The 10,871-nt window shown below is 40.7% G+C and overlaps 1 long non-coding RNA gene across 1 annotated transcript in view; it reads left to right on the top strand.

Annotated features, from left to right (window-relative positions):
• Positions 1-60, top strand: part of LOC137967898 (uncharacterized) — a 1,392-nt gene extending 1,332 nt beyond the window's left edge. Inside the window, exon 2 of the long non-coding RNA XR_011116599.1 lies at positions 1-60. This exon is cut by the window's left edge and continues 790 nt beyond it. This is a non-coding gene — a long non-coding RNA (uncharacterized lncRNA).
• Positions 61-10,871: the final 10,811 nt, after the last annotated feature.

Below are 10,871 nucleotides of genomic sequence, written 5' to 3'. Positions count from 1 at the left end.
ATGTAAATACATAAATAATAAGCATCAATGGCTAGCTAATAAATAACAAGGAACTGTGAATGTGTCAGTTGATAGGAATCTTTGATTACAATACATGCTGCATTTCACAAATCACTGAGAAACTACATTCTCTACTTTTTCAAATCCCATAATACTCTTCTTTTACCCCGCAAAAACTTGGATATGCATTGTTTACGATTTCTCTTGGGACATCTTCGTGTCCCAGGAGAAATTGCAAACATTGATTATGCAAAGGTTTTGGGGTAAAAGAGGTGTATTATGGGATTTGAGAGAGTACAGAATACTGTATATACTGAGTACAAAATGATACTCTCAAATTTGAAATTACAACTTAGTCTTAGCTTTTTCACTGTAATTGCAATGTTCCTCTGTTTGTGATATGATAAAAAATGAAAACTTTAAAACAACAACATAAGTACTGTACTTAAGTAAAATACTGATGCAAGTAATAATAAAATTAATGTTCTTTAGCATTTGCCAAAGCCAACTCCATTTTCTAAGGCATGTGTTAGAAGACTGTTGAACTCTTTGGGGTCTTCAATTCCCCTTGGCAAAAACAAAGTTAAGGAGCAAGTTGAAGACCATGGATACCTCTTCACATTCTCTTCTGTTTCATAAAACTCAATTAGTATGGGACCATCAAAGCCCAGTGGCGGTACAGTGTCAGCCCCTGTGGTGAAAATCAACAAGTCTTCCAGGGTCACACCGTTAACTTCCTCTTCTTCTAGGTCTTGCAGGTACAGGTCCAAGCAATATATTGTCTTGTCTTCCTTGTCTCTATCATTGGAACCCTTGTCTGAGTACATAATAGAGTACAATTTCTTGAATCTTTGGGCACTGAGCTTTTGATTCTCCGCACCCAAAACAATCTTGAAAATGCCAGGGTTGTTCATCACACGATCTCCAAAACCACTAATAGAGTTAAGGCCTTTAAGGAATTGTTGGATTTCTGCATGGACAGAAAAGAAGAATACCTGTATAACAAAAAACAAATAAATGTTTAGCTATTTGAAAAATAATTGTGTATAACAGCAACGTGTTATCACAGTCAAAACTTTGTTCAGTGGAACAACTGCTGAATGGCTTGCCATCTACTACACTGTTGCTATGTGGTATCCCAAGTCATGCAAAGGCCCTTGTACCACTAATTTTATAACAGTTGTAACACAATAAATTTAAAAGTATACAAAAATTTGGTTTTATCAACGGAGTTGATAATGTAAATTGGCCACCGTACAGAGATTCTGTACGGTGGCCAATTTACATTATCAACTCCATTGATAAAACCAAATTTTTGTATACTACTTCCCCACCGACGCAGCACCACAGTTTCTTTAGAAACTACCCTCTTCAAATTTAAAAGTACATTGTCGAACAAAATGAATATAAGACTAAGGTAAAGTTTACCTTATGAACCCAACCTAGTTTAATAAATGTATAATAAATATACATCTAATGGCAATGACCTGTACAATTGGATAATGGCAGGGTGGGGGGCTTAATAAAGAGTGTCTGGTGCAACGCTGCTCCTTACTAAATTGACACACACTGGTACCTGTTTAAGGAGGCAATGCTGGATCTCACTTTTCTTGCTAAAATCAGCTGTGAACACTCGAGTAGCCATGGTTTGCAATTAAATCACCACCTGACTCTTTTATGGCATTGAATTCTCCTTCACTGACACATTCCTGTAACCCTTTAAGGACCTCCTTGATTTCTTCATCACAGACAGCCTTGATTGCCTGACTTGTGTTAAATGGAAGATCTTTCATGACAGAAAATGCTTCTAGAGAAAGACATTTGGGCCCAGGACCACCCTGGAGAACACTCCATGCCACCAACTTTCCAGCTAACTCATATTTATTTCCATGGAGCAGCTCCAGGTCATGGGAAAACCATGTGCCATAGAAAATGCCAAGATTCTTAAGTGACATCATAAGAAGGCGAAAAAATTCTCTCCTTGGCCCACCAGAGTCTACTCCATCTTCACCTGAGAACATGATGTGGACTGGGCGAACAAATGATAATTTGCCTCTTTCTAAGGCTCTAAGAGCACTTGACAGAACATTCTTTCTGCTTATTACAACGTTGACATGTGAGTCACTTTGCTTGTCCAAGTTATCATCCACAAACTCTCGGAGGACATCAGATGCTTTTGCCTCATTCATGGAACAGGAACCTGTCTCTCTTTGATCTTCCAGGCTTGCTTGAATGGCAGCATGTAAATCAACATCTTCATCACAATTCTCATCATCTACATTGATCAGGGGCACCCAACGACTAATTTGTTGTAAAATGTATTATTATACCCCAGTTAATGAAAATAAATGTTATTAAGGCATTTTCAGGTGTTTTTTAGTGTTGCTGGGAAAACATTATCTGTTCCTTTTTCCCAGCAAGACACACAAGAAATTTCCCAGCCAGCTAGATAAAATTGGTTGGTTTCCCAGCCAGCTGATCAAATTTATTTCCCAGCCAGGAATTCCGCGCGCTTTCAAATCCCTCGATCCAAAACGACCGCACAAACGCGACAAAACCGGGACAAAACAGGTTTTTTCCGCAAGCACAATCACTCTGACCAGCCGTCGTATGTTTGTGACTACTCTCTGGGAGAGGGAAGGGGTCCTTTTTTTTTTTTTTTTTTAGTCGTCCTCAGTCTTCAGAGTTTCTACAGCCAGCTCGGGTTGAAATGCTAGAAAAAGTCAGTAATTCCCAGGCAAAACCTCTATCAATAACAAAATTTCCCAGCCAGCTCATCGAAACACCTGCATTTTTGCCAGCCAGCAAGATTCCTCTGGGGAACAGATAATGTGAGGAACAGATTCGTTGGGTGCCCCTGATTGATTTCATCTGGAAACATGTTAACATACGTGTTGTATCCCACCATAAGTTGTGATTCTCTTACAGGTTTGCTTTGCGTACTGCAGCTGGGTTGTGAGAGGTAGCCACTACAGGAAGGGCTTGTACTTGCTTTATTCTCACCATCACTCGCAGTCATTTGATGTATTTTCTTATTTGGCGGCTCGGTAACCTCTGACTCATGCATTGATTTCAAAGCAAAGGGAGAATCCAATAAACTCTCATCATCCTCACTTTCCAATGGATCATCACCTTCTTCATCACCTTGACAACTGCCATACCAACGTTTCAAGCTCTCATCATGCACTTCCGTAGTGACTCTGATATACAACGGACCTTGCTTGGACACGTGTTTCGCCACCTTTCCGGTGAAAGGACCAGAGTTCAGTTCGACTATTTTATTGCCAACGGCTCTGACAAAATAAAACTTTGGCTCTGAGCAGCATCTTAATTTCCGTTCAAAGAGTTCATTGCACTTACATCTAATTTCTTCTTCTTGCATTTCATCAGAAAATTCCACCGCACTAGCAGCAAAGTTCTTGCTATAGAGCGTCTCTCTGAACTGTCCACGTGGGACTTCATCAACCTTCGGAGATGGCAGTAGAACTACATCCTTTAAAACTGCTTTAGATACACTACTGGATCCACAAATGGCCGATGTCCCCTTCTTGTTTACACGCTTTTTCCCTTTCCTGGACCAGTTTGCACTTGGATTGAATACACCATTAGTGGCCCGACTCGCAGATACTGACGCAGACGCCGCAGAGTGGCTTGAAGATTGCCCTCGGATACTTGGAAATAATTGCCTTAAAGCAGCTTCTCTAGCTTCTGTTTTGTTTTCGTTTATAGCTTGATTCATCTTTGGAGCATGACTAACCTCACTGCTGGATTCATTAAGCGAGATTACAGCCTCTACCAGTCTGTTCAATATGCGCTCCGCCATATTGAACAACTGGCGGGAATTATATGTGGACAGGCCTTCTGGCTTTTGCGACAGTCAGCTGACCAAAACACCGCGGGCGAAGTATTATTTTTACAACACAAGTTGTATATTTCCGAATTTCGGTATATTTTTCATGTAAGTCGTACTTTTTACACAGAGGTGTTTATTTTCCCAAGAAGTTGTATATTTTGGTAGTAAGTATTATATTTTTCACAATAAGTGATATATTTTTCTCCATAAGTTGTATATTTCCCAAGATAAGTTGTATTTATTTGCTATATGAATTAGATATTCTACAACAAGTATTTTTGTCCGAAACGGCGCGCCATACCTTTCTGTGCCAGGTTTGAAGTCTACTAGTGCACGGCAGCACTTTTCCACGGGTGACGGGTGGCAGTGAAAGAAGTAAGATAATCTCATCAAACTGCTATTTGCAACACGACGTTTTGCATTTCCTGAAACGTTCAGAAAACTTTCCAACATTAACGTAGCTACCCGAAATGTTCCAGTGAAAGGTATTTTAGCTGGCTTCCAGGCCCTAAAATTCAGTTTTAGTCCTAATAAAAGATGACTCAAACGCAATATTTAGCGCCGTTGAATGGAGCGTTTTTGCGTAGAAATTGCAATTCATTTTTAACGTTAATGGTTACTAAACAATCGGTATGGCATTTTAAGTTATGCCAAGAGAAAATGAGGGGACAGAGAAGGAGGCTCCCGGTCCAGCCCTTGGGATATGTCATGTCCACGAAAGTTATTTTTAGACGAGCGGAAGTCTTCCGAGACGTCCGCATGCAGGCCAACCTCGGTCCGATCTTTGAAAGAAAATATATATTCATCAGCCTTTCACGTGCGCCATCATTTTCTCTTTTCACTAAGAACCTGAGAGCGACACAAGACTGCATGCGGACGTCTCGGAAGACAGACTTCCCCCAGAACAAAGACTTCCGCTCGTCTAAAAATAACTTTCGTGGACATAACATATCCCGGCCAACGCCTTGAGCCTCCCTCTCTGTCCCCTCATTTTCTCTTGGTTATGCATGGGAAATTTTCCTGTATGTGACCGTCATATTCACGACCCGCAGGCGTGCACGTGTGACACACGTGGAATGCGTGTTTCGCGGTTTCGTTGATAACGGTTGTAACTGGAGGTCAGTTTTAAAATTGAACTCGATTTTATTTTTAACAAAAATTCCGTTCAAAAGATATTTTTAAAAAATGAATTAGGCATTATTTGAACGACGTAGAAAAATGTAACGACCAACACTTCTGACATCTTTGCCTCCTTCTATGGCCTATTTTTATACTTTAGCTCTTGATAATTGTTTTCTTGTTTGGATTTCCCACGAAAGGTACTTTGATAGTTCATTCTTTGCATTCTCTTGGTCATTTGGGATCGCAAATCAGGAAACCATAGCGAGGTCCTTGAAATGAGTGCGGTCTATGAAAAATTATATTTCAATCTTTTAGCACAGGTGGCTCAAGCTCTGTGTAATGTGTTGAATTTAGAGTCTCAGAGCTTGTATGGCGAGTTTTAGTTGATACAAAGTAGAAGGCTTAATAAAAGAAATAAGCACTAATGTTGCACTCACTTGTCAGTTGTCTCTTTTGTGATCAGTTCTTTAGTAATTTGGTGCCATTCTGTACTCTATTTCGCGAGATATATATCCTCAACCGAATACCTATCTCTAAAAGAGATAGAAGGTAGGAAACACTCAGCAGTCGATCGGCCGAGCAAACCGAGAAATCGAGCCAAAAAATGTAGCCAAAATTCTGGAAGGTTTTATCGAATATCTAGTCAAGAAATAAGCCTCGCTATCCACTCTGCGAAGGAAAATTTGCTACAAAATTTCAATTTCGCCTTCTGTCAACATACTTGTGACGATCAGTCGTGCACCCAAACGCTCAGTATAATTATCGTCTTAAGCCTTTTGTCGGGATTCCCATACAAATCCTTACATTTTTGTCGGCCATGCTCACACTGACCTTGGGCGCCTGTGATCAGACAAAAGTCTCCTTTGTTTGCAACCACTCGTTGGCTCTTTTGCTTAAGATGTGTAAATTTTCCTTATTTGAAAGTAGAAGTACACTAGATTTGGTCAGTGATGCGGACCAAAATCCTGAAAAGGCATGCGCTAGCAGGCAGCACTTTTCCACGAGGAGCGGGTGGCGGGTAACGAAGAAAAGATGAATGATGAATTTTTGAAAGTTAAGCCACTGAGTAGCACTTTTGCGAACGAGCAGTTGTGTAACTCTCCTTATCCTCCTACGCGTTTCGTGTGACTAACGCACCAATAGCGCACACTTCATCTGGGTATATGTAAACTGCTGTATATAACACGTTCATGCTTAAGGATAAGCTTCCTACCGGTCTGTTCGCTGCACTGTGTACCGCAACACCAAAATAGCTAGGCGGCTGAATTACAGTCGAAGCTCTCCTTGCGACCACTCTCGTAAGCGACCAGCTCTAGTTACGACCACCGTTGTGAAATTCCGTTTGAATAGTCACTCAAACTCTGTAATTAAAAGCTCTCGTAAGCGACCGCTCCCGTAGGAGACCGCGACCACTTTTGGGAATTACCAAATGGTCTTTTCCTTTATTTTTAAGCTCTCGTAAGCGACCTCTCAAAGAGTCTGGTTCGTATTAGTCAACACTTTGATAAGATTACACTTCTTGATCACATTAACAGTAACCCTAATGCACGACATACAGTATTGCGCTAATGGTAGGTGATATCCAGCTAAATGGAGCAGATGAGTGGTTCATTTATGATTTAAGTGTTTCATAAAATGCGGTCAGTTTTAGAAAATAAAATGATCATAGAACTTCATAGTTGAGACTTTCAAGTTTCGACTTCAGCCAAGGTAGTGACATATTTTTGTCTCCAGAAAATATGTAGGTGCGCGGTATTTCCAAGCCATAGCCAGCCCCGCGGTTTACTCGCTTTCCGGTCATGACCACCTTTCCTTTGTTTGTGAGCCCCTTTAGAAACTTGCTTACAAATAGCGCCATTCGCAAAGGGATGTGACCAAGTATTTCGTCCTCCTGTTCATCTACGGTGTTGGAATGGAATGTTTGTCTGGCTCTTCGGCTTGTTCTGGGGCTTCCAGATTATTGTTGACTTTCCGATATATCCAGTGAGACCAAAGGTCTGACCACCGCCACCGCATTGTTATCCTTTTTATTGTTTGGCTCACGTTTCAAAACTCTCTCCTCTTGAAGCTGTGGATCCCAATCTGCTACATCTTTATATACGTGGTACCCACGAATAAAGGATTCGACAGTAATGCTTGAAGTTTAGAAATCAAAATACTACGAGGTATGCGTCTTGTTAAACTGTCAAAATGTGGTAAAATCGCCACCACGAGAACAGTAATGCATATGATGATTGGTTTAAGGTTACAACCTAGCCCCTTAACCAATCATGTCGATGTAAGCGCAGGAAACGACTGACTTCACAAGGTGTACACTTTCTCGATACCGAAGGTGATTTGTACATACCGATTTCTCTCGAAACGAAATGTCTCTTTGTTTAGGTTGCTCGAGTCCAACGAACTACGTTTGTTTGAGACGCCTGCGTGCAATAAGTCAAAGAATTGTTCTGTCCCCGTCAAAACCGTCGGGAAAGTACCAGGAAGCTGGCGAAAATATTCGAATGTGGGAAGACGCAAATCATCAAGATATTAAAGAACAAAGAGAGTATTCTTGAGGCATGATCTTTTAACAGTGCTACCAACTGTAAAAGATCAAACAATGAAAAATTCGAGAAGTTTAACAGTTTACTATGGGAATGGTGTATGAGAGCGCGACAATCAAATATTCCAGTTGATGGACCAATGTTAAGAGAAGAAGCGAGACTGATAAAAAAAAAAAGGAAAGGAAAGGAACTTTAAATATTTAAGTGTCTAGTCGTTCTAGCGCTGGAGCGCTAATTGGGGACACTGTAAACTGAAATGAACAATGAAAGTAAATCAAGTCAAATGTTGGTTTTTGATCGCTGATCACTGAAAAGCCTGGCGAAACTTCGTTTAAAGGCACCGATGGTTGGCTTGCTAAATAGAAGCAGAGGCACAATGTAGCGCAAATGAGTGTTGCCGGTGAGGAGGGAGATGTTTGTCAAAAAGCAATCGAAAGCTGGAGAGAGCGGGTAAAGGAATTGATAAGAGGTTTTGAACCAGCCGACATTTGCTTTCAGGATGAGACTGGTACAATGTGGAAAGCGCTACCTGAGAAATCCTTAGCAGAAAGGGGCAAGCGCTGCAGAGGTGGGAAAAATGCCAAGCAAAGAATCGCAGCAGCGTTTTTTGTGAATGCCGCTTGAGGAAAGGAAACCCCGATCCTAATTGGCAGTAGTAAAAAACCCAGCTGTTTCGCAAATTATTTCAGTAATGACAAGGCGTGGATGAAGTCAGACATTATGATAAATGTACTGACCAAACTAAACAACAAGCTTAAGCGCACTGACCGACAGATCCTCTTGTTTCTGCGAACAAGCAGTTGTATAACTCTCTTTATCCTCCTACGAGTTTCGTGTGACTAGCGCACACTTCATCAGTGTATATATTAACTGCTCTATATAACACGTTCATGCGTAAGGATAAGCTTCCTACTGGTCTCTTCGCTGCACTGTGTACCGTCACACGGAAATAGCTAGGCCGCTGATAATATGTCAAAAACGGATAACGTTTCTACTCTTATTTGAATGAAATGTTACTACTAAAAGCACAGGTGGCCCAAACTCTGGGTTGTGTTTTGAATTAAGAGAGCTCGTATGGCGAATTTTAGTTGAGACAAATCAGAAAGCTTAATAAAAGAAATAAGCACTAATGTTGCACTCATTTGTCGGTTGTCTCTTTGTGATCGTTCTCTGGTAATTTGGTGCCACTCTGTCCTCTATTTCGCGAGATATCTTTCCTCAACCGAATACCTATCTCTAAAAGAGATAGAAGGTAGGAAACGCTCACCAGTCAATCTTCCCTGCTAGCAGAGTTCTCTTTGCGCTGGGCCGACTCATTTGTAGTTCGAAGTATTTTTAATTTCACATTTCTGCAAAATGTAATGACGGGTTTGCGAGAAATTTGGTGTAAGAGCCAACAGTTGTTAGTAACAACACTACACTACACTTTAACGCGTAGGCGAAGCGATCACGGGGGATACATTTTCAAATGGCGTCTGGAGGGCTCGCTTGATGGGCATAGCTGGAAAACACTGAAAGAACATGAAAATGATAACGGGCTAAAGAGTAATCCCTACTCTCACACGTGGTCTGTCGATTGAGAACTGGACGTCTTTCGGTACTAAAAAAAAAATTCACACGGGCAAGAACTCTTCGGGTAGATTTGTGCGGAACTTTCATTGAAATGGGCAGTTAAAGTTTTAGTTATTCTCAAATTTGCAAGGTTTCGTAAATACCTTGTAACGCGGACAAAGCATTTTTCGAAATCAAAATGTCTCAATTTCATTCACGAGCCCAGAACACTTTTTCCTTTTCACGGCTTTTTTTCATAGAATATTTGTCATAATTGAACCGGCTGCCTGCGAATTCGCATCATTTTGTTGCTTTTCTTCGCTTAGCGATCCAGCACCACGTTTTGTTTTCAGTCATTGTGGTTCTGCTAGGCTTACCTATTAAAATTCAGGTGTGGACAAGGTTAGTTGTCCCTTGCCATTTTGATACCGTATTTCGTTTTACAATGCATTTGTGAATGCTTAGGCCTGTTCCAAATGTCGTGCTACTGCCGTGCCGAACTCAAATTAAAATTGTCATTTCGATTTAAGCACTGCAGTAGCACGCCGTTTGAAACTATTAACGCGGCACGGCTGACTTAGGTTTGGCACGATTACTTAGCACGGCAGGACTAGCCGTGCCGCACGGCAGAAGCATGACTTGGTTTCAAACGGCGTGCTGTTGTTGCGCCGAACTCAATTCATAAATTAATTTAATGTATTTTGCATTATTTGCATACTTAGTCTATTACGCTGGATGGATTGTTTGTTTTGTCTTTTGAATTTGGCTTGACTGTATAAGGTTCGACGTTTGAAACCGCTGCCGTGCCATCGTCGTGCCACTGCCAAGCCAAATTTATTTGAGTTCGGCACGGCAGTAGCACGACGTTTGGAACAGGCCTTAGGAGCCAGCCAGTGAACTTCTCGTAAATAAGTAAAAACAAACATACAAACAAACCATGTACTTGCCTGATGGATACGAAGACAAGCATGGTGCTAGTTCGTTGAGCTTGAAGAACAACGTGAACAAATTGGTGCGAATTGGTGCGTAAGTAGCAGTTTCATTAATGATATGCATTGGTCATTTGCGACTTGATGTGAGCATTATGTTTTGATTTGAGATTAATTAATCATTCAACAGTCTTCTATCATCAAACACACATCTCATCGAAGGAAATTTCTTTAGAAAAGGGTTTATTATTGCTCAGATAGTACACGCGCTATGACTGGCCAACTTAGTACGGCCGGCAAATTAAATTTGAACTTTTTATGCAATATTCTCATTAAGTTTTTTGTCATGTCGTTTATGTTAAATAAACTTAAGAAATTAAGCTGTTTGAATATTGCAAGCAACTATTTAAAAAAGCCAAGAAGATTTATTTTCGGCAAAGTGCAACTAAAATCCTCAGAATGTGGAGAGAGAGAGGGTAGGCGTCTCCAATTTTGACTGTATAATTGCTTTGTTATTCTGATTACGAGGAATGCCTGTAAGGAGGACCGCGTAGAAATTCCAGTCGGGTTTTTTTCTTTTTTGTTACGCGCGCTATGACTGGCTAATTTAGTGGGCCGTATCCTACAGTCGACCCGCTAAATAAATTTGAAATTTTTATGCAACATACTCAGTAAGTTTTTCATGTCGTTTATGTTAAATAAACTTGAAAATTCGAACTTGCAGCAACTATTTAAAAAAGCCAAGAAGCTTTACTATCGGATTTTGAAGCATGTCAATCATTTGTGACACTTTCCATTTAACTTCTCACTAGTTTTCCCTTCCACGTGCCTGGTTACCTTAGAGATATATAACTAGCAGAAATCAAGGATTAG

This window comes from Montipora foliosa, chromosome 8, assembly GCF_036669935.1.
Source record: "Montipora foliosa isolate CH-2021 chromosome 8, ASM3666993v2, whole genome shotgun sequence".
NCBI classification, from domain to species: domain Eukaryota; kingdom Metazoa; phylum Cnidaria; class Anthozoa; order Scleractinia; family Acroporidae; genus Montipora; species Montipora foliosa.
Note: the sequence above shows the minus strand (reverse complement) of the source record. Positions and strands in the feature narration are given on the sequence as shown.